At 38.3% G+C, this 23005-nt stretch overlaps 1 protein-coding gene across 2 annotated transcripts in view; it reads left to right on the top strand.

Annotated features, from left to right (window-relative positions):
• The first annotated feature begins 1094 nt into the window (after positions 1 to 1094).
• RNF19A (ring finger protein 19A, RBR E3 ubiquitin protein ligase) overlaps positions 1095 to 23005 on the top strand; it is a 56464-nt gene continuing 34553 nt past the window's right edge. Inside the window, exons 1-2 of one of the 2 annotated variants that reach the window (XM_058698697.1) lie at positions 1157 to 1234; positions 22265 to 22472. The gene's annotated coding sequence lies outside the window, so the exon portion shown is untranslated. Of the gene's footprint in view, positions 1235 to 22264; positions 22473 to 23005 lie in introns of both variants that reach the window. The other variant, XM_058698698.1, reaches the window with a different exon arrangement.

The raw sequence follows: 23005 nt of genomic DNA, 5'->3' as shown, positions 1-23005 counted from the left end.
CACACTAAAACAAGAATAGATAGGGTGATATATTTTGTTAAGTAACAGATGGCAAATGGACGTTCTGTCCAGCATCCACAACATTCCATTTCTCAATATGCCAAGGAATCTTGTAGAGAAATCAACTATGAGGGAATGGACCAGGTCTGCAATGAATGTTTATTCAACTAAAAAGAACTGATATTAAATCATGTGCAGGTTAAAAAATTTAAAGGGGGCATGACTGGCTTAAAGGATAAGAGGGGATGGAACAGATAAAGCTGGATTAAAGTAATTCAGAATGTATCAGTAAGTACTGAAGTATGAATTCTGAATACTTAAGCGACTTTGTGAAATTAAGTGATGGGGGGAAGGGAAGAGGAGGGTGGCAGATATTCTCTGCACCCTCACATTGAGCTAAGCGCTGTTGCTAGCAGCCCTTGCTTAAAACTGTAAGAACGAGTGGGTGGGGGCGCAGCCACAGGAGGGGAAAACATTTCACTGGGGGAGCGGCAGAAACTTGCAGCAACATCCCGGCCTTGCTTTCCCTGGGGTCGCCAATCTAGCAGGTGAACCGTGAGAACACAAAGAAACGAATAATTTATGGCGTGCGAAACACCAAAAAGCCAGGGTCCTCGAGTCCAGCATCCCCCATCACCTAGGGGGCAGATCCGGCCACCCCACCCATTCTCTTAGGAGACACCTGCCCCGCTAAGGGCGAAGTGCTGCGGGCCGAGGGGCAGAAAGGACGGCTGACTGGCCCGCGTAGAGGACAAGCGAGGGGCTGCCCTCCCGGCCACCCGGTCGCCGGCGGGGCGCGCCGAGACCAGCCGCGGCCAACGCGCCGGAGCTAACGACAGCGTCCCAGAGCCGCCCGCGGCGGGCCCGGTGGGCGTGACGCCATGACGCAGGGCACGCGGGCAGCGCGCCGGAGCGGAGCGGGGCGGGGCTGGGTGGGCCGGGGGCGGGAGGAAGGAGTGGGAGGAGGAGGCGGAGACAGCGGGGGCTGTAGGAGGGGGAGAATGGCAGTTGTGGCGCTGGTTCCCGGGAACAGCCGTCAAGACAGAACTGCGGAGGAGGAGTTCGGGAAAGCGGCCCTCGGGACCCCTCCTCTGCGTTCCCTCCGCCCCAGCTGAGAGGCGTCTCGGCGGGTCTGAGGAAACCTCCGTACTTCCTTCGGCTTCTGCCGCTGCCGCCGAGAGATGGGCCTGTTCACCCGCACTCCGGCGCCCACCGCCGCTCCGAGGAGTTGAAGGTACGGGCGGGCACGGGAAGAGGTTGCGCCCGGGTAAAGGAGGGCAGGGGCGGCTCCCGTTTCCGACCCGAGGCGCTCCGGCACGGCCGCTGCCCTCGCGCCCCTTCCCGGGACGGAAATGGATTCAGAAATCCCACGGGAAAGGCGCCGCCTCTCGGGCTCAGCCCGGGGCCGAGGCCGGGGCCGGTCCTGGACCTGGGGGTCAGGCCTGGGGCTGGTTCCGCGCCCCCCGCCCGGCTCTGGCGCCCCCTCGGCTGCTCGGGCTCCGCCCGAGCTCTGCTCTCCCGGCCCGGCCAGTCTGTGGAGTCGGCGGCCGACCCAGCAGTGTTGCGACGGGCAGAGCGGCGCTCCCCTGCAGCACTTCCCGGGCCCCTGAAGCAGCCGACACCGAGGGCGGCCGCCGCGGGGAGGCAGCGGGGGTGGAGCGCATTCCTGATGGGTGAAATCGGCTCTAACGGGACGGATTTCCGGGCCTCGCTGTAAATTCGGAGCGGGGGCCACAGCCCCCCAACCCCTGCTGCGGGGGCTTTAGGGAAGGGGAGGCGTGCGCCCGTGAAGGTTCATCCGGGGGAACTGCCACCCCCTTCAGAAGCAGAAATGAGACGAAAAATGGTGTCGCCGTGGGCTCAAAAGATACGTTAACAGGGGTTTAATAGGGGTCTTCCAGGCTTGTCTCCGTCACGCGAAACCTTCAGGGAATTCCTAGCCTTCGCCCAGGAAGAAACGCCACTGTTTTTGATTTCCAGTTTTTCCTGTCATCTGAGTTCCTTCCCCTCTCTCGTTGCTCTTTCCCCCGGTTTCCATTAATGGGAAGAAGAAAAAGAAGTTTAGGGTTCATTAACCCCGCGGCAAGGGCGATAAGTAAAAGAAGGGAGAGAGAGGTGAAAGCTATTATTTATGGGAGGAAGAAGGGTCTTCGTTGTTGTTGTTGTTGTTGTTGTTGTTGTTTTTTCTCTTCTCTTTGGTCTTTAAAGGTGGAAATACGCGAACAATGCTTTATTCTGGGTAATATTTACTATGCAAAACGTTGCCGAATGTTCTGTTGGGTTTACGTCGGAAAGGACCCAGCCTTTCCGTGCTGCTGCGATTTTCAAACCCAGGTGTTGACTGGAAATGCTAGTTTTAAATATTAGTAAACAGTGGAGGCATCAAGCAGTCTTTCCCCCTGACTGGCTGCCTTAAAATGATCGTGATCTTTTCTTTCAGTCCCACTTCTCTCTTTTTCTTTTTGTGAGAATATGGCTTATTCATTTTTTATTATTTTAACCTAGATTGCCTTGACTCTTGGTTATGGGAAGTATGACGGTATGCCTTGTTTTCATTTTCAGTTTTGCCATTAACCATCTTAATAGGCAGCTCTCCACGTCTGTTTATAATTGAAGCTATTACATATTTGCCTTTTTATGCGTCCTTAGCACCCAGCTGCCTGAACTGAATTAAAATGTAAATACTTCTCTCTGTGTAGAAAATGGCGATGATCTATTGTTAACTCTTATTTTCAAATGTTCTTTCCTTGCCAGTTGCAATTCCATGGTAAAGATTTGGAATTCAGTCTTGGGGCTTAATCAAATTATGCGACAACAACAAAACCTTTTTCTTTGTTTAATATTCTCCTTTAAAATGACTGTATACAGTATAACTGAAGTTTAAATTTCATGCCTCCATGGAAACTATTAATGTCACCGCTAGGTGTCTTGCTGAGGGAACAATAATTCTACTTTGGCATCTAATGTTAAAGTATTTTTTTCAGTATCTTTGACTTCCAGGAGGATTCTAGTAAGATTAACTTTTAAAACTGCAGCTTGTTTCAGGAATTGAAACACAACCCAAGTCTTCAGATAGTAGCTACTTAAAATACTGTTGTTTTATTTGGGGAAGGCCTCAGTTGAAGATTGGAGTTTATATAAAGAGCAGTCCCAATTTACTGTCATCTAACCACTGTTTTAATGTCTTTTTAAAATTTTGGTGGTGATTTGCAGAATTTGGGGTGCTTTTCTACTTGACTAAATGAAACCATATTTTTTTCCACCTAATGTATGAAAGATACTGAGATCAGTATCTGTTTTTAAAGATCCTTCATTTTACGGAAAATAAATGCACCTCATAAATTTGAAGTAGGGAAAGTCGTAATTTTTTTGCAGTTTGAATGTAAGACACCTTGGGGCCACCTCTCTTTAATGGGATCAGATTGAAAGATACTATTCTAATGAGGTTGTTAGAATTAAATATAGTTAATTTGAAGCAAACTTTTTTTACATTTGAAAGAATCTCATATATTACAGAGCGTTCTGATTTTATCTTAACACTTAATTTAGACTTATCACAGAAGTTCTTTGGTTTGTAACCATCTCCCACCCTCCTGCTTTTCTTCTTCCTTTATTTTTTGTTTTGTTTTTTTTTTTTTTTCAATCTGGAGGGCACTGAGGACTGAACAATGTAATTTTCTGAATTTATCAAAGGGGAAGAGGAGGACAAATATTTGTGATAACATGTAAAAGTCCCTAAGCTAGTTCTGGGCACAGAGTAAGAGTGAGCTGGGGATAAATTTTGTTACATTTACATCTGAATTGCCTTCTTATACTCATTCTATCTTGAAGTTATAAAGGAAATCTCAGGAATCGTTACTTGTTTTTCTGTTGCTACTAACAAGTGACAGTTGATTGTCAAAGGCAGGCTGATTTTGCACTAAACTTTATGCTCTTTTATTGTTTGGGGCCCGTATAAAAGATAGGCCATTTTGGACTGGAGAGCAAACAGAAGTTGAATTTCTAAACTTATATTTGATTGCATTGTATATTTGATGGCATGGTAGCACTAATAGTTAATGATTGAGAGGGCCCATGATCATATATGAAGTATGTTAGCTTAAATTTGGTTTGACTCCTTTTTAGCAAAAGGCTAATCCAGTTACTTAAGGAGAATAGCTACATTTTCCTTAGGCGATTTTTTTTTCCCCCCAATTGGGAGTAATTATTATTTTTCTTCAGTTGTTTTTTTTTTTTTTTTTTTTTTTAATATCATAAAGTAAGTTTTCTGTTTGCTGGCAGCAGATGTGTAACATTGAAGCAACTATGTATATAGCCACACCTGCACACAGCTAAAGACCAAGGAATAGTATTCCTTTCCTAAACACATCTGTATTTCAGATGCTGGTAGACTTCAACCAAAAAAGGCAGTGAAATCATTTTGGGTAGTTAAAACTTGGGTACTTCATTTTGTTTCTCAATAACTATCATATATTAGTAATACTTTATTAAATTAGGAAAAATTGCCACCTTTTGATAAAGTAGTTTTGTTTGTATTTGCTCTCTTTGTAGCTGTCAAACCTGAACATTTAGTTTATTAGTAACATTTTCCTGAAAGTTGTACCATTAGCCTTAAAATCCTATATATTCTTGACCTATTGATGTTACCTAGTATTTTATTTTAAAAATCATTTGCTAGAGAAATACTACTTGTTAATTTGTTTCAGAAACCCTATTTGGGAGAGTTTTGTTATGTGAAAGCTTCAGTAGAACAAAACTAATGAGTTGTTTCAGCCCTCAAATAAGTTTGTGCATTGAATTATAAAGCAAAATCCTACAGAAATTACCTAGTTTAAGCTGAAAAGAAACTTCAAAACTCAGTCTTGGGTTCAAAAAACTGAAGTTGGCTGCTTGAAATTATGTACACTTACATTTTCAACCTCTTTCCTTCTTTGGAGACCCCTGGAAGTATAAATAACCCTGCTGTAATGTGAATAGCAGGCAGGTTGCCAGTCGAAGAGACAGTCTGAGAGAGGTGAGCCATAAAGAGGGAGCAAACTAGTTAGAGGGAGGGATCAAGAAACCAGGAGAAGCTACTGGTAATGTGATAGTATTAGGCTTCCAGATACATATTATATAGCATAGTAATATAACTATTGTATCACAAAAATAGTCATTAGTGTGAATCTTTGTAATTTCTCAGTTATATATTGACCGTTGCTCCCCCCAAATGGTAAAGTATTCTAAAATTAAATTATCTTTATGCATTATCACAAATGAGATAATATATGTAAAATGTGCAGAAGTGTAGGAGATAATTTAAGCTCTTTGATGGCAGGGACCATTCTCTTTCTTCACTGTTAAAGTCTCAGAACATTGCATAAAGCTTGACAATAATAGATGCTGAGTAAGTATGTACTAACTGAATAAAGTATGTATATTGTAAGGTATCTATGTCATAACTTTCTCTACAGCAGGGCTGTCTAAGAGAAATTTAATGTGAGTCATAAATGTAATTTAAGATTTTCTATTGGCTAAATTAAAGAGAAACAGGTGTATTAATTTTCATAATATATTTTATTTAACTCCGTGTATCCAAAATATTATCATTTCAACATGTATGAATGAGTGCCTTTACATTCTTTTATTCATACTGTCTTTTTTCCAGTATGTGTTCACACTGGGCAGCATAGCTCTAGGGACATTTTTGTATGAAATGTTTGTTCCTTTCCACAGAAATTCTATTAAATTAGATGCCTTACCTATTTAACTATAGACTCCTGGGAAACATCAACCTAAAGACCAATTTGAAAAAATCAAGAGACAGAGTGGGTCTCTTAAATAAATCAAGGAGATACAAAGAGTGAAATGAAAAGGTTACAAACCTGGAACTGTTTTAGTCATGCTCAGGTGCATCTGCTTGAATACCTGTTTGCTTTTATCAGAATGCTGCACCATCTTTATTTGGCTGTGGAACTTAGCCTAGGGACACTAGTGTTCTCATTGCACTTTGCATTTTATAAGTGAGAAAACTCTAGAGCTGTTCAGTATATCATCACTAGCCACATGGGGCTATTTAAGTTTAAATTAGTTAACATTTTAAAAAATTAAAATTTCAGTTCCCCAGTTGCACCACTCCCATTTCAAATGCTCCATAGCTGTAGGTGGCTACTGGCCACCATATTGGACAGTGCAGGTCTAGAATACTTCCATCATTTCAGAAAGTGCTGTTGGACAATGTGGTAGAGCCAAAAGCTCAGACCACCTTCTATTTTCCCAGACTGAAATTTCATTAATCATCTGGTTTCTGAATGATTATGTTAGTCTTTTTGTTTACAAATCATTTGCTTCCCACAGATAAATTTCAGATTTTTCATGGTATTCAAAGCTTTCCACAGTCTAACCTAAGTCTCTCACCATTCTACTACCAAAAAACCCACACTGCAGCCAATTGATCTATTTGGTAAATATGTTAACAAAATGTGGATAGTTTTCACCTCCATGACTTTTCCTATGCATTTGTCTGTCTGGAATACTCTTTTTCATCTTCTCTGCTTATCTAAGGTCCTTCTCTTCTTTCAAGGCCTGACTCGTATCTTATCTCCACAATCATTGTAGGTCAGTGATTATAAAATTTTTTTCCAAATGAGATATTATTAACAGGTTCCAAGCTAGGATGGGAACATCTCTTTTGAAGGCCACCGTTCAACTTACTACGTGATTCCAGAAATTTTTATTAAGGACATTAGTAAAGTGTATTATGTTTATGCAAAAAGGCAAAGGGTATTCATCCATAATAATAGTTTAAGTTTTTTTTTCAGTATATGAAATTTATTGTCAAATTGGTTTCCATACAACATCCAGTGCTCATCCCAAAAGGTGCCCTCCTCAATACCCATCACCCACCCTCCCCTCCCTCCCACCCTAAGTTTTTTTTTTTTTTTTTTTTAAATTTTGCTAGCTGTAAGGAAGCATCTATTTGATTTAGCTATATTTGTGAATAACTTCTTACTAGGGAACCACTGCCACCCTTGATTTGGACAAAATAGTCATTGTGCTATATATACATAATACATCTTGTGCTGTACATAATCTATCTTTTCTGAATGGTTTTATTTTCGCCATTCACACCTATTTATCTGTCCCTACCCCTCTTTCCAAAGGACCTTCCTTATTTCATGATTTTAAGAATGCCTATTTAAGAAATGTTGGTTATTCATATAAACAAAAACTGAAGGATAGATTAGTTCAGGCGGTTTTTATGTAGATCAGAGATTTAAAATCTGGTGCTGCAATGGGCCTAGTCACCTTTCCAGATTCTGTGTATTATAAGAACATCTTATATTGATTTATTAATTGTAACTGATTCCAATGTAGGAGGTAAGAGGACTTCCCATATGCAGTAGTCTCATGGGAACTTCTTTCTTTTGTTTTTATACTTAGACTTGGTATGATAAGTTACTAATAATGAAAAAAAATCTCTTCTGTAACAGTCTTGTCTGAGTGGTTCAAAGTGTTTCAAAGACATACTTTAATATTAATCCAGTGAAATAGATGATAGCACATTTTCCCTTGTTTATAGACAGGATAAGAGAGTGAAGCATAGTCATATTGAGAGAGTTGTGAAACCAAGAGAAGTTTTATATCCTGACTTTCAGTTCAACTTAGTAATTCCAGTTCAGTGTCCTATGTGCTTCTGTATTTGGTCTCAAAAAATACGTTAATCGGTTAGAAAAAGATTATCAGAAAGGCAAAGATTATACTCATTCAACTGGATTTACTAAAGCAGAAGAGTATACTAACATTTGAGAGAATTTGGAGATAACTTATTATTTATTATTGTTTGTTTATTTTTGAGAGAGACAGAGAGAGATCATGAGTGGGTAAAGGGCAGAGAGAGAGAGAGAGAGAGACAGAATCCCAAGTAGGCTCCACACTGCCAGCACAGAGCCTGACGCTGGGCCCAAACCCATGCATGAACTACAGGATCATGAGCTGAAATCAAGAGTCAAATGCTTAACCAACTGAGCCACCCAGGTGCCCGAGGATTTGGAGACATTCTTAAAACAAAACCAAAAATTCTTTATCTCACAGTCTAAATTATCCACTTTTCACTCTGGAATATGCTGTATATTAAAACTCTACACATTTGTATGTTAGAATCATAGTCTTTTAGACATTATCTGGTCCAATCACTTCAATTTTCAAATAAGGACATTGAAATTCAAAACAGTAGATAGACTAAGATTTCAGACTAGGTTAGTATTTCCCTTCTGTTGATCTGTAGCAATGAGTATTTTAACCAGTTCAAAATAGTTTGACACCTAGGTATCTTTTTTAAAACCTATTTTAAAACTTTTGAATGTTTCTGGGCACTCTGTCATGCCCAGCATTTTGCATTATGCTTTCCCAGCTATTTCCCTACTGGTGTATTGTTTCCCTTTCTGAACAAAGAGGGTCTGGAATGAGCCAGCCAAAATGTTTTTAATCTTTTTTTTAATTGGAAAAATGGAATGAATAATGCCTTTTCTTTCTGCAGTAGCTTGCTTTTTGTAATGGATTAAGTAATGAGTATTATTTGTAATGAATATTACCAAAACCACAAAGTACCATTCTGTTCTACCTCCCAATCACTAACAGGCTTTAAGAGATAAATGTAGCAGGTGTATGTTTGTGAAGCTGTTTAAGGACTGCTTCTTTGGAGAAGCTTTGGGGTATATGGGAATCATTTACTCTGAACTTTTAGTTTCTTTTTCTGTGAAATTGTAGAAACTATTTTAAGGACAGAGCTCATGGTAGTGTATTTGAGTCTTTCTAAAGAACTTTGCTGGAAACTGATAGTGCCTATGCTAATCATCTGTTTCAGTTACCCCCACTTCACCCATTTATAAGTAGTTGAACTGAAATTATCCCACTTGTAATATTAGAACGATCACTTGAGGTAGGTTTGTAGCTATATAAACTTAAGACTAAAATAATTATTTATATTTACCTTAGAGAATTTAATGTATTATACTGATGTGTTCTAAACTACCAAAAGGCTAACTTTTCTGATTACATTAGAAAAGCCCTTTTGGAGCCAAGAATTTGTTTCATTTTATTTCTAGCCTTAAGTGTTACAATCCTTCCAACAGTTTTATCCAGTATGTGGTTTGTGCCATCCTCTCAGATATTTGTAATAGTTTGGATAATATTTAAGTGGTTAATATGTGCCATACCCTCTGCTGGATCCTTTGTATATGTTATTTCACTTAATCCTAATAATAATCTGGTGGTCTGTAGGTATTATTGTTCTTATTTTATAGTTGAAGAAACTGTCTTTTAGTAATTTAACACAGTGTCACACACCTAGCTAATATGTGTCAGAGGCTGAACTTGAACCCAGATGTAGTGACTCCAAAGTTCATGCTTTACTTTCTGGATAAAAAGTTTCTATCATGGGGTGCCTGGGTGGCTTAGTCAGTTAAGCCTCTGACTTTGGCTCAGGTCATGATCTCCTGGTTCGTGGGTTTTAGCCCTGCATCTGGCTCTGTACTGACAGCTCAGAGCCTGGAGCCTGAGCTCCAATTCTGTCTCTCCCTCTCTCTCTGCCCTCCCCCCACTCACGCTCTGTCTCTCCCTCTCTCAAAAACAAACATTTAAAAAAGTAGTTGTGGGGGGTGCCTGGGTGGCTCAGTTGGTTAAGAGTCTGACTTGGGCACAGGTCATGATCTCGTGGTCTATGAGTTTGAACCCCTATCTGTGCTGACAGCTCAGAGCCTGGAGCCTGCTTCAGATTCTTTGTGTGTGTGTGTCTTTCTCTGCTCCTCCCCTGCTTGTGCTCTGTCTCTCTCTCTCTCTCTCTCTCAAAAATAAATAAACATTAAAGTATATATAAAAAAACAGTTGCTATCATTACCCCACATTTGTATAGAATTTAAAAATCCCTTCCTCATTTTATCTTCTACTTTAAATTTTTTACCTCATTTTATCTTCCCCCCACTAAGGTAGGTAAGATTATTGTGTCTGAAATAGATAACCCCCAAATCTCATGGTGGAGCACAATGAAAGAGTTTATTTCTCATCACACAAAAAACCATGTGGATGACTCAGATATTCAGATTCCTTCCATCTTGTGACTCAGCTGCCCCTATGGCCTGCTTGGAGTCCCCCCCAGAGTTACTAGTGAGACCTCAGAGGATGTTTGAAGGGCTGATTTAGGGACCAGTTCTGGAAGGAGCTTACATCATTGAACTCACATTGGTCAGGACTAGACACATGACTGCATCTAGCTACAAATGGAATGGAAAATGTGGTCCTCATATGTGCTCAGGAGGAAAATGAAACAGGTGAGTATATAATATCTCTGCCACAGTTGTGTTTTCCCTGTTGTACAAATGATACAGAGAAGTTGTTACTAAACCAAAGCCACAAAACCACTTGGTAGCAATAAATAGAACCCAGATTTCCTTAGAGCTGCATACAATATGCTCACGTTTCTGAGGAGACATTCAAAAATTGAAAGGCATTTAGACTGTATTTCTAGCATCATTGTTGATTCTTTCTCATTGGACATCAAATATTTTACCTCTTTGTGTCTGTTATGTTTTAAATAGAGATACTGCTATTGACTCTATGAAGAATGACAAACTTAACATCTTCCAGTGGTAATTGCCATTTTAAGTGAAGATGACATAATAGCATTAAAATCTCTTTATATGCCTATTTATAATCAATTGTCTTTTGTTTTTTTTTTTAAATCTTTTTTTAGTGTTTATTTCTGAGACAGAGCATGAGTGGGGGAGGGGCAGAGAGAGAGGGAGACACAGAATGGGAAGCAGGCTCCAGGCTCTGTGCTGTCAGCTCAGAACCCCACATGGGGCTTGAACTCACAAACTGTGAGATGATGACCTGAGCCGAAGTCGGTCATTCAACCGACTGAGCCACCCAGGCGCCCCTCAATTGTCTTTTGAATATACAATATTGATTAGCCTTTATTTGTAGAATTTTGTTTCCTAAATGTTTGATAAATTATTCTAGGCCATCTACATACCTCACGTTTATTCTTGCATTGTGAACCTGAGACATTTGTTTTAGGAATGAAAGTTGTTTTTTAACCTTCCCCAAAACTTAACTCTTTTGGAAAGAACTGCAACTTCAAATCTTAATGGAATACAAGTATGTTCTAACTGAGGTAATAATTAGTACAGATACGAATATCATACTAATATAAATTACTGAGAGCGGAAAATTTACAGATGCTGAAAATAACTTTTACAGAAATTCCAGCATCCCAGCAGTAGCTGTTAACTTTTGTTATACTTTAGGCTTCTTGGAGAATTTCTTGAGAGCTGTGGCTTATGTCCCTAGAATATACATATATTCATGATTTAGTATACTGTTCTAGAGATTTCATGGATTTCTTTGAAGCCTGTCCATGTATTAGCTGTTATTTTTAAGCATTTTTATCCTCCTCCAAAAATTTGTTGTTGTGCCTATTATATTTTTACCAGATTGTATAAGGAGATGTTTAATAATTGACAGTTTTTATAAAAGAGTGTGTCCTCTTAATATTATTTGGAGAGCAAGACTTATGCTTGGAGCCTGCACTGCTGCTCCAGCTGAATTTGGCAGGTATATTGGGGGATAGATTTATTAGAGGAAAATAGGGATTTTCCAAATTTAAAGTTGGTAAAATGAATGGCATAACTTAAAAACTTTAAACATTTAAATCTTTTGAGTAACAACAAGGTTTATTGTAATAAACTTAAGTGGTTTATATTTGTTTAGGGAAAGGCATATATGAAAATCCAGAAACATTAATGCCTCAAGCTTCTCTTAATGAGATGGTTCTGATTTACAAAAGCTCTATTTACTTTGGGCTGAAATTAGCTTATGTGTGGACACATCATTTCTAGTACATCACTTCTAGTGTGGTCTGATCCAGGGGTGGCTTATGATAATTCTTGTTTTTTTTTTTTTTTTTTGGTAGTCAGTTGCTACATTAAATTGTACCTAGCTACTCTCTACATAGGAGATAGTGCGGAAACATAGGTTTTCCCCCACTGTTTATTTATCAGTATTGGTTCCTGAAGTTATGCCCTGTGACCTAAATGAATGTTCTGTATACTAGATCATTTGGTCAGATAACCAGTGATTCCTTTTTGTATAACTTAAATTGTCAGCTATTTATGGTATCAGGAAAACCATTGTTACTATGAAAAATAGAGTTGCTGTGAATAGTATATATTGTCTTTTAGAAAGAAAGCTTTAAAATGGATTTTGATAAGTATTTGTTTAGATTATGGGACTCCCAGGGGTGCCTGGGTGGCTCAGTTGGTTAAGTGTCCGCCTTCAGCTCAGGTCAGGATCTCGTGGTCTGTGGGTTTGAGCCCCATGTCGGGCTCTGTGCTGACAGCTCAGAGCTTGAAGCCTGCTTTGGATTCTGTGTCTCACTCCCTCCCCCTCCCTCCCCCCCCCTCTCTCTCTCCCTCTCTCTCCCTCCCTCCCTCCCTCTCTCTCCCTCTCCCTCTCCCTCTCCCTCTGTCCCCCTTTCCCCCCTTTTCCCTTTCCCCCTTTCCCCCTTTTTCCCTTTCCCCCTCTCCCCCTCTCTGTACCTCTCCCTCTCCCTCTCCCTCCCTCTCCCTCTCCCTCTCCCTCTCCCTCTCCCTCCCTCCGCACCCCCCCCCATCACACTCAGTCTCTCAAAATTGAATAAACATTAAAAAAAATTTTTTTAAATAAAGTTCAAAAGGATAAAGCTGTCAACCTGGAATTCTGAATTCAGCAAAAATATCCATAAAACATGAAGGTGAAAATTAGGACGTTTTTCAGATAAACAAAAGTTGAGAGAATTCATTGTAAGGAGACCTGCACACCAGAAATACTATAGAATGCTCCTCAGGCTGGAGGGAAATGACCGCTGATGAAACTTGTATCCTCAAGAAGGAATGAATACCAAAAATGGTATATATATCGATAAATAGATTTTATCCTCTGAACAGATTTTATGAGCATATAAAACAAAGAATTTACAGAAGAGCTTTGTATATGTAACTCAATAAAAATTTTACATGTCTTCAAAACGTCACAAAATTAAAGGACAAATGCTAGAAAGTAAATATTGAAAGCTTAAAATAAAAAAGGAGCATCAATATTCCAGTGTAAAAACGGACAAAAACATATCAACAGATAAATCATTAAAGAAATAGGACAGTGAATGTGAACAAACATTTGATTTGTTTAGTAATCAGATAAATGGAAATTGAAGTACTTTTTTTTGTGACTCAGAAAAAGCTATTGAAATAGCATAGGATGTTGGTAAGAATTCAGGGAAATAAGCACCTTTCTGACTGGTGGGATTACAAATTGGAACAAGAGAGTTTAGTAGTTTATTTCAAGAGCTTATTTTAAAAGTCCATACCACCTAGATAGCATGAATTCACATACTAGGTGTAGCTTATTAAATAGGTGGGAGGAGTGAATGAAAAAGAGATTATTCAACAGCTGGTGTTGAGGTAACTGACTAGCCATTTAGAAAACATAAATTTTGATATGTGCTTATTCTTAACATTAAATTGAAATGGATGAGAGATTTAAGCAGAAAGATAAACTATAGAAGTACCAGAAGGAAACATGAAAGGATTTTAGAAATATAATCTTGGAGTGAACAAGAGTCTTTCAAGACAAGTGTAGAACCCAAAAGTCATAAAGAGTAAGAGATGGTATTGGAACACATTAAGAAAATTTGAAATAAGTACACTGGAAAATTGCTGTGCCATCAAGTACAAATTTTTAAAAATGTATTTGACATGTAAAAGCAATTGTTCTTTCTATATACATGGGTTTTATACATCAGTAAGGAAAAGTCCCAACAGTGGGATATGAGCATGTGGTTAGGTCATAGGAAATGAAATGTAAGTGACTTGTAAACATGTGAAAAATATTAAAAGTATCTTTCAAGTATATAGCCATTGAAACTTAAAAGCCTTTTTTATTCCTCCTCTTTTCCCACCTTTACAACATAAGTGTATATTACTGAAGAAGTTTAGTAGCCTTTTATGTTTTTCAATATAGAATACAATATCTAAAATAGAAAATCTTGTTTATCTTCTTTCTTGACTCTTTCACTTGAATATAAAATAGCTCAGGCTTCACTAGTAACCAAAATTAGTGAGCAATAGAAACTCTGGTGGGGATCTCTGTACCTACTTCCTCCTCATTTAAACACAGAAATAAAAACAGGGAGGCAAACCATAAGAGACTGTTAAATACAGAGAACAAACTGAACGTTACTGGAGGGGTAGAGGGTGGGGGGATGGGCTAAATAGGGCTAAATTGTTGGAATGAGCACTGGATGTTCTATGGAAGTGATGAATCACTAAATTCTGCTTCTGAAACCATTATTACACCGCATGTTAACTAACTTGGATTTAAATAAAATTTTTTTAAAAAACATTTAAATCAGCAAAAAAAAAAAAAAGACTTAGCTGTTCTCTTCAACAGTGCTAGTAAATATTCCGTGCTTTCATTACATGCAAGTTTTTAGACATGCTAAACATTTAGATGTCAGACATCTAAAAAAAAAAAAACAAAACCTGAAATTAACAGTTGTAAGGTACTTTTGCTCTTATACTTAGTATTTAGACACAAAATTATTGGATTTTGGCTCTATTTTAACCTTTCTGAGAAGTAACAGAAGAGGCGTAATTTTAGCTAAATAACAGGCAAAACCAGATCAGGAGTATAAAGGAATTTTCTCTTGGAAGTGATTTATTGTCTGTAAACTTTTTTTGCCCAGGTTTCTACATTTCCAGAATACCCTCTTACTAGTTTTAAATCATTTAGCATGTGGGTGGCTATTTAGGTGCTATTGAAGTATTTATGGTTAAGAGATGTTTATTGGGGGAAATCTTAAATTTGTAATTCTTGAAGTTATATAGTGTTAAGATACTTGTTTTATTTCTCTTATAGCACTCATGGGGTAAAGATTCTTGTCTTTTTCATTATAAAAAGCTGTATATAAAAAGCTGTATCCCTTAATATACGGATCATACAGTGATAGCAAATCAAAGGAAAAGATACAAACAGAATCCTCAGTTCCTCATTTCTTATGTGTACTCTGCATCGTAATTTAGTCAAAGTTTATTAGACATCTGCTATAAGTTACACATTGTGTTAGGCACTAGGAATACAAAGTTGTCTCTCATTTCACTTCATTTAGTATACTAACATTTAGTATACTGCCAGGTTTTGTTAGGTACTTTTAGCACATGTCTACTTTATTCTCCTAACATCTATTTGTAGTGGAGATCACAGACTCAGTAATATACCTTATACAGGGATTTTATGACTAAACGCAGTTAACCAGGTCTTGACTCCAAAATTCTCTTCTTTATATATCCAGTACTGGGTTTGTTTGTTTGTTTGTTTGCCCCTCCAGATCCGCTCTTAACCCTTCTCTGCCTTGCTCTGTGCCCCAGAGGGAGTTCTTCTAAGGACTACCTTGTTTAGACTCCTTTGTTGGACTTAGCCAATGTGAGGCATTGGCAGGATGTTGGAAAGCCAGAGAGAGAAGCTGGATATTATTCTTTCCGTTGCTGTTGCACAGCTCTTCGGTAATTGCTTCCTTCTGCCCCTTCATTCCAAAGGGTGGCAGTGGGTTCCTGAATAGTTTCCATCCCTTTTTGGTTCCTTTAACCCTGCCCACACTTGTTAAAATGTGAATTTCAGATACTTCCTTGAGAATGCTTTGTTTTTGCCAGGACCCTGACTGATACATACAGCTTTTCTTAAACCATGGACTACTATTTGTATGAATTTGAGCCTTCTGATTGTTCTTATCTATCCTGTGTTTATAAATTGAGTGTTTAAAATATGGTAGGGGCGCCTGGGTGGCTCAGCAACTGACTTTGGCTCAGGTCATGATCTCACAGCTTGTGAGTTCGAGCTCCGCGTGGGGCTTTGTACTGACAGCTCAGAGCCTGGAGACTGTTTCAGATTCTGTGTCCCTCTCTTGCTCTGCTCCTTCCCTGCTCATTCATGTGCGTGCTCGCTCTCTCTCTCTCTCTCTCAAGAATAAATAAAACATTAAAAAATATATATGGTACATATTTTCATTTAAAATGGTATTATAGGGGTGCCTGGGTGGCTCAGTCGATTAAGCATCCGACTTCGGCTCATGATCTTGCGGTATGTGAGTTCGAGCCCTGCGTCGGGCTCTGTGCTGACTGCTCAGAGCCTGGAGCCTGTTTCAGATTCTGTGTCTCCCTCTCTCTCTGACCCTCCCCCGTTCATGCTCTGTCTCTCTCTGTCTCAAAAATAAATAAACGTTTAAAAAAAAATTTTTTTTTTAAATAAAATAAAATGGTATTATAATTATTGATTAGGAACTTCATCTGGAATGCTTAATTTCTGTACTTTTTACAAAGTATAAAAAAAATAGTGTGGTACCAAATTAGATGTATTTTATGAGTCAGTACAAAGTTATCAGCACTTTTACTAAATCTTTAGTCTACAAAGCTTTGACACATGTTGGTAGAAATATCTTTGTTTTGGGTCATTCCTATTTCATAATTCCTCACGTATTCCCAAGAGGTAGAAAAAAGTAAGAATCAAATGGTGTTGACTTTACAGGGATATAAACACTGGACTAGGGAAGGTTAGATAAGCAAGCGCAGATCTTTGTCCTTCCCAATACCAGTCTTGGGTGATACTCTTCCACTGAAGTGCATTAAAAGGTTAAGAGTGGGGCTCGTTTGCCAGCGATAAAACTAGTTCTCCAACCATTTTCTTCAGGGGCATGAGTATGCAGCAGCAACTGGCAATCTTGGTTACTTGTCAGTTATGCTAGACTGAAAAAGAGGGAAAGAAGAGACATTTCTCATAGCTTAATTAACAGGTGACAGGAATTCCTTGTGCCATTGGTGTGACTGATTATGATTATAGATACTTAAGTGAAAATACATAATTTAGGGTCTACCTGTATTTTATTGTTGTTTTCTGTTTCAGTAGCTAACCTCTTCTAGCATTTTTAATTACAGATCCCTACTTTTATTTTGGATATTCCTACTAAACCAATTACTGTACTATTATGGAGCCCCACCTCAGTTATCTTTTCCCCCTCTCTGCTTTATATCATCAGTGCATTACAACTTGACAAATCCTGTGATAAATAGTAAAGAGCTTCCAATATTGGGGATTATTAGGAGTTGGGTATATTTCAGATTATATCATTAGTACATTTACTGTCATTCATCTTCTGTTCCTGCTCTGAAATGGTGTTGTACCATGTAAACATCTCGGCTTTTATGTATAAATTATTATGTATTTAATCCAGTAGACCTGATATTTCTCTTTGTAGACCTAATATGAACTAATTGAACTTTTTCTTTTATTTTACTTATTTTGAGAAAGATAGAGTATGAGCAGGGGAGGGGTAGAGAGAGGGAGAAGGAGAATCCCAAGCAGGCTCCCTGCTGTCAGTACAGAGCCCAATGCGGGACTCAATACCAGAAACTGTGAGACCGTGACCTGAGCTGAAATCAAGAGTCAGCCACTTAACCTGCTGAGCAACCCAGGTGCCTGAACTAATTGGACTTAAAAAAAAAAAAAAAAAAAAAAAAAAGTAGAAGACACACGTGCCTAGGAATAACAATTGGGGGTGGGGGAAGACTCATATTTTCTTGTAGTTCTGGAATAATATTACTTGTGACATTGTATCATTTTAAGAAACACTCATTTGGCGTTTCTTCATGATGTTTATGTTCATGACACCATCTTGGCTCTGTTGTGTTAAAAAAACAAATACTCAAGTTCTGCCTTAAAAACCGTATTAGGGGTGCCTGGGTGGCTCCGTTTGTTAAGCATCCAACTTCAGCTCAGGTCATGATCTCATGGTTTGTGAGTTTCGAGCCCCACATTGGGCTCTATGCTGACAGCTCAGAGCCTGGAGCCTGCTTTGGATTCTATGTCTCCCTCTCTCTCTGCCCCCACACCCCACTCATGGTCTCGATCTCTCTCTCTCTCTCTCTCTCTCTCTCTCTCAGAAATAAACATTAAAAATTTTTTATTAAAAACCTTATTAAAAAGTTAAAGATAATCAGGAAAGAAAAAGTGAACAAAGTAAAGTTTCATCTGAGTTATAAAACTGGAGTACAGTTTGATTAGGAGGAGAGAAAAGGGAGTGGCATTTCAGAAAGGGAGAATGGCTTGAATGAGACATGGAGTTGAAGGATGATAGTTAAGACTGGCCCTGGATGATATGCAAGATGTAATTGTCTTTCATTTTCTGAGATAATTTTGTATATCCTGATAGCGCCTGGAGAAGTTTCATGAAGGCAACTGTAGGCTGATGATGGTACTGAGGCTGAGATGTCAGAAGACCTGAATTTAACCCCTAACCCTATCATTTACTAACCTTGCAATATTTACTTTGTCTGAACTTCAGTTTTCCTGTCTATCAAATAAGGTTAATAATACCTATTCTATAGGGTAGTGAGGTTTGACTCAAGACACAAATAAAAAGCACTTTTAAACTCTAATGTGTAGTGGTATTTAAAAAAAATTTTTTTTTAACATCTTTATTTTTGAGAGACAGAGACAGAGCGTGATTGGGGGAGGGGCAGAGAAAGGGAGACACAGAATCTGAAGCAGACTCCAGGCTCTGAGCTGTCAGCACAGAGCCTGATGCGGGGCTCAAACTCACGAGCTGTGAGATCATGACCTGAGCCGAAGTCGAATGCTTAACCGACTGAGCCACCCAGGCATCCTTGTAGTGGTATTATGGTATACAACATATTTTTTCCTTCTTTTTCCTACCAGCAACCCAACCATTTGTTTTAAAAACTCAGTAATTTTTTTTAATGGAATGTGCATTTATGAGGCAGAACATAATGCAGATTCCTATAGTTGATAGTTTATTTCTTTTTGTAAATCTTTTATTTTTAAGTTTATTTATTTTGAGAGAGAGTACGAGGAGGGGAGGGACAGAGAGAATCTCAAGCTGACCACACTGTCAGGACAGAGCTTGATGCACTGTGAGATCATGACTTGAGCCAAAATCAAGAGCCCAGCACTCAACTGACAGCCATCCAGGCACCTTTTTTATTTTATTGTAAAGAGTGTGTGTGTGTGTGTGTGTGTGTGTGTGTGTGTGTGAGAGAGAGAGAGAGAGAGAGAGAGAGAGAGAGAGAGAGAGAATATGAATCTTAAGCAGGCACCATGCTCAGCACAGAGGCACATGCTGGGCTCAACCCACGACTTTGGGATCATGACCTGATACAAAATCAAGAGTCCAGTGCTCAGTGGACTGAGCCACACAGGTGCCCCCAATAGTTTTCTTTAAAAAGTTGAGTTCATGGTGTGCCTGGGTGGCTCAGTCAGTTAAGCATCCAACTTCGCCTCAGGTCGTGATCTCATGGCTGGTGAGTTCTGGCCCCACGTTAGGCTCTGTGCTGACAGAGCCTGGAGCCTGCTTTGGGTTCTGTGTCTCCCTCTCTCTCTGCCCCTTCCCGGCTTGCACTCTCTCTCAAAAAATTAAACATCAAAAAAATAAATAAAAAGTTGAGTTCAAAAAGAATAGTACTATATTAAATGATGCAAATAATAGGTTTTTATTTTTCACTGGAGAGTGAAGTTGACTTTTTCTAAAAATAAGTTCCTGAGTCCCTGAAAAAATTTTTTTTTAATTTCACACATTTTGTCATCTGTCCAAATTGGCAGAATTTCTGTAGTACTTTCTTTTCTTCTTTTAGTGGTTTAGGGTGCAGTCTTAGAAATCCCAAGTTAGCCAAAGTTCCCTTGACTGAGGCATTCCTAATACTCTTCAGTCACATGCTTATAGATACTTCTGTGGATTGTTTCTCCAGAAAGATAGTCATTAAATTATGTAGGTTTTTAAGTAAGTCTTTCTTGTCATCTCTATACCATAGGATAAGGGGTACCTCACTATAACCCCATAGGCTGACAATGACTAATAAACTAAGCTGTTGTTTTTAATGGAACTTTTGGGGTTTTTTTGTACCTAAAATAATGAAACATAAGAAGCCTTGTTTAGAAGGCTTAGGCCTATGGAGTTTTGTTTTTAAGTGAGAGTGTTTTAAGTAAGTCTCCTTACTATTAGTGGTTCTTCATCAGAGTATGCCACTGAATTACTGACTAAATATAAAACAGGTGAACTCTGGACCCCATCCTATTTTTGACTGGTTAGCTTTAGGGCAAATATGTTTTTTTGTTGTTTTTTGTGGGGTTCGGTTTCTTAACTCTAAGTAGTAGATGCTCATGATACAGTTTTAAGCTCTGCAGAAGGCAGAAAGTCAATACTAGATTGTACTCTACAAGGTAACCATTGTTAATGATTTCTTAACATTTTTCCAGAAATTATGTATGTGTATGTAAGCCTGTGTGAGTATTTTTTCCACAAATGTGTTCACATTATACACACTGTTTTGCAGTTATGCACTCAGCATTATATATAGAGAGCTTTCCATATCATTGCACATAAATTGTGGTTGGTTCATTTATGTTTATATGTCCCCTGTTAGACATTTAAGTTATTTTCAGATTTTGTGTGGGTTTTTTCGTCTTGTTTTGTTTGCTTCTATCAACGAGGCTGCAGTGAATTTCCTTGCACACTGTCTTTGCATGCCTGTGTCCTTTTATTTTCTGAAGGGTAAGTTTTACATGCAGGATTGTTGGCCTAAGAATATTTCCGTTTTGAAGTTTAATAGAAAATGCCAATTGGTTCCCTAGAATTGTGCTGATTTGCTTGCACTCCTCCTAACATAGATGCTTCTTTCGGTACACACTTACCAACCCGTTACAATCTGTCAATCTAATGTGCATAAAGAGGGTATCTAATGTTTAATTTTCGTTTCTTTAGTTGTGATTATTGTTAAAAATTGTATCCTATCTCTCTAATTTTTGTATTTTTCTCTAAACATCCTCCTTGTATCTTTGCTCATTTTGCTATCAGAATATGTATTTTTCTTAAGTGTAAAAGCTGTTTGTGTAGTGGGGAAATTTGTTCATTGTTATGTATGTTTTTCTAATATATTGTCTTTCTACTTCATAGTATTTTTTACCATATAGAAATATTAAAGGTTTAGTATTCAGATTATTTTCTCTTTGAGGCATATTTGTGTATTTCACAATATTTTAGGATTTCCTAAATATGATGAACACATGTTCCAGTTTGCCCCTGTTATCCTAGTTTAGATATTAAGAGTGCTTCTATTCACTCTTACAAAATTCTCTTTTGGATAAAAAATTATATGGCTATCAAATTCTTAAAGTATATATTTTGAAAAATTTCCCAGGTGATCCTCATTAAGTACCATTGGTTTACTGTTTTAAATGATAAATTCTTAGGATATGTTCCCCAAGATAGATTCCCTCTGTACTGTTCTATGATAAATATATTGCACTGTGGACTACAGAAGGCATTTTCAGATGCAAGATAAAATAACATACAAAGAAGAAAATATGCAGAAAATTTTGGTAAAACCTACTCTTAAACCCTGTATTTTCCTCAGAATTAGCAGAGAATGCTGCAAATAATGGGAAAATAAAAATTGATGGATAAGAATAAAGTTCATCTGAGTGAAATGTTTTTCTATATTTTATGTTGGGAAATCAGTGTGACTTTCTCAAGGACATGTGTAGATATCATCTCAGGAAGCTTTTTTATTTTTTTACAGTCATTCAATAAAGTATATTAAACATGATTTGTAGGTCAGTGATTTATCACAAAGAGAGCATATATTTGTAACCACTACATATGTCAACGTTCACTTTGTGCCTCCCCACAAAGGGTAGCTATAATCCTGACTTCTATCATCATATTAGCTCTTCTTGTTTTTGAAGTTTATTTAAACAGAATTATACATACAGTATGCCTTCTTTTGTGTGAGATTTATTCTTGTTTAGCGTGAAGCTGTATTTTGTTCATTTTCATTGATTTCTAATATACTAGAATGTGAATATATCACAACTTATTCTACTGTTGGAAGTGTGGTTTACATCTAGTATTTTGGTTTACTATAGCTAATGCTGCTATTAGTATTGTTATGTATATCTTTTGATGTGTGTATGCATTCATTTTTTTGTGCAGTTATTTCTAGTAGCATAATTGAGTGATAGAGTTATCTATATGTTCAAATTTGCTAGATACCGTTAAACAGTTTTCCAAAGTAGTTGTGCCATTTTACACTCCCACCAGCAATCCACATCTTTGCTAATAATTTTTTTTTATTTTAATGTTTGTTTGTTTGTTTGTTTGTTTGTTTATTTATTTATTTATTTTGAGAGAAAGAGGCAGAGAGAGGGGGAGACAGAGAATTCCAAACGGGCTTTGCGCCATCAATGCAGAGCCCATTATGGGGCTAGAACCCATGAACCCATGAGATTATGACCTGAGCTGAAATCAAGAGTCGGATGCTTAGCTGACTGAGCCACCCAGGCACCCTTTTGCTAATACTTGGAAATGTCAGTCTGAATTTTAGCCATCCTACTGGGTGTGTATCTCAACATGGCTTTAATATTCACCTCCTTGATGACAAATGATGTTGACACTGTTCATATCCTTCTGTGAAGTTTCTGTTAAGTCCCTTGCCCATTTTTCTTTTTTATAATTTTATTTTGAGAGAGAGCATGCATATGCACACCAGCAGGGGAGGGGCAGAGAGAGGAGAGAGAGAGACTCCCAAGCAGGCTCCTCACTGTCAGCATGGAGCCTGATATGGAGCTCCAACTCATGAACCATGAGATTATGACCTGAGCCAAAATCAAGTCAGAGCCTTAACCAAATGAGCTACCCAGGCACACATTCTCCATTTTTCTTCTTAATTGTCTGTTTCGACTTACTGATTTGTAAGTGTTCTTTCCATATTCTGGGTACTGATCCTTTATTATATGTGGCAAATGTGTAGTCCCACTCCCTTAATACTACCTTTTGAGTTTATTACACTGCACAGTTTGTCAGTCTTTTCTTTTATGGTTAGTACTTTTCTGTTGAAGAAATCTTTTCACTGAAATATTGTCTTCTATT

The sequence above is a fragment of the Neofelis nebulosa genome, chromosome 14, assembly GCF_028018385.1.
Source record: "Neofelis nebulosa isolate mNeoNeb1 chromosome 14, mNeoNeb1.pri, whole genome shotgun sequence".
NCBI lineage: Eukaryota > Metazoa > Chordata > Mammalia > Carnivora > Felidae > Neofelis > Neofelis nebulosa.
This window is presented reverse-complemented; position numbering and strand designations above follow the sequence as displayed.